This window comes from Chrysochloris asiatica, unplaced genomic scaffold (assembly GCF_000296735.1).
Source record: "Chrysochloris asiatica unplaced genomic scaffold, ChrAsi1.0 scaffold00222, whole genome shotgun sequence".
NCBI lineage: Eukaryota > Metazoa > Chordata > Mammalia > Afrosoricida > Chrysochloridae > Chrysochloris > Chrysochloris asiatica.
The window spans coordinates 238,185-239,796 of NW_006408740.1; positions in this window are offsets into that span (position 1 = coordinate 238,185).

Here is a 1,612-nt window from a genome sequence, read left to right on the forward strand (position 1 = left end):
AAAAAAAAAAAATGGACATGCAGTTCAAATTTCAGTGTCCATAAGTAAACTTTTACTGGAATATAGTCATGCTCCTTTGTTTATATTTTGTCTGAGTTCTTTTGTACTATTTGGACAGAATGGAATAGTTGTGACAGAGACCATAAGACCTACAAAACCTAAAGGGTTTATAATCTGGCCCTTTATAGAAAAAATGAGCTCACTCTGTCATAGGAGATGTCATATTGTAAATCTACCATAATTCTCTAACTGCTGAAACTAGAAAAGGAGATGCAATGAATCAAAAGAAGATCATTTATTACTTGTTATTGTTGTATAGTACCATGGAGTCGGTTCTGATTCATAGTGACCCTGCATATATTTACAAGGCTATAAATCTTTATGGGAGCAGAAAGCTTCATCTTTCTCCCACAGAAGAGCTGGTAGTTTCAAACGGCCAACCTTAAGGTTAGCAGCCTGATTCGAAACCACTACGCTACCAGAGCTCCTTAATTTATTACTTACAGCAGAGCAAATGAAGGTAGCACCAGCATGGTTGCTGGTGTAATGCTATAGGATAAGCCCTGGACTGCTAAATGCAAAGTCAATGTTTCAAATCCACCAGATGCTCCTCAGAAACCCTAAACAGGGTCTCTATAAATCAGAACCCACTTTACAACAACAACAAATCTGGTTGTACTAATTTACCTGTCCTTAAGTCATATAAGGCAAAGTAATGGGTCTAGAGATTACAAATGCAATGGGCTGTGTCAGTTATGGAACATAGAACCAAGGACTCAGCACCGTATGTAGAAGCAGCAAAGAAGACAGTCTCACTAAGTCCCCACCAGAAAGGGAGAAGTAGTCAATGTATGGTCACATGAACTACTTAGTTGTCAATGTGACCATTTAGAAATACTGGTATATCTGGGGACAGATAAGTCTTATAGTTTAGCACACTCTGTAGGGATGTTCAGGGACATTCTGGACCCATGGCAGACTGCTTGTCCAAATACATATTCAAAGAAAAAGTAGATATTTATATAGGAATAGATGGATACATTGATGGTTGGAACAAAGTTGTGAACTCAAAGAAAATCCATTTATATGTAAAATTTAATATATGGTAATGCAACAATATACAGAGTGTGGTAGCTCTGTAGAATAAGTACTGGACTGCTAACCACAAGGATGACTGTTCGAGTCTACCAACTACTCTGAGGCAGAAAGATGAGGCTTTCTGCTCCTGTAGAAATTTATAGCCTCGAAACCCTATACAAGGTCACTATGAGTGGGAAACAATTTGACAGCACTAAACAACAGCAACAAATGTAGAAAAAACACCACATATCAACAGTGAAAAGTTAGGTTGTTCTGTACATGGAGTTTGGAAGAAAATAAATCTAGATCCTTAAAAAACACCATATAATAGAAACTAGGAAGATTATAAGAAATAAAATAGAATAGAAATACAATAGAAGAAATTATCAGAATATATGTAATTTAGAGGTATGGAAAAATTCTTAAAAAAAAAAATACTTGTAAAGCACAAATTATTAGGCAAAAAATGTTGAAAATGGTTATATCAAAACTTAAACTGAGAATGTACTAGTCTACCAGGAATTTCTATAAA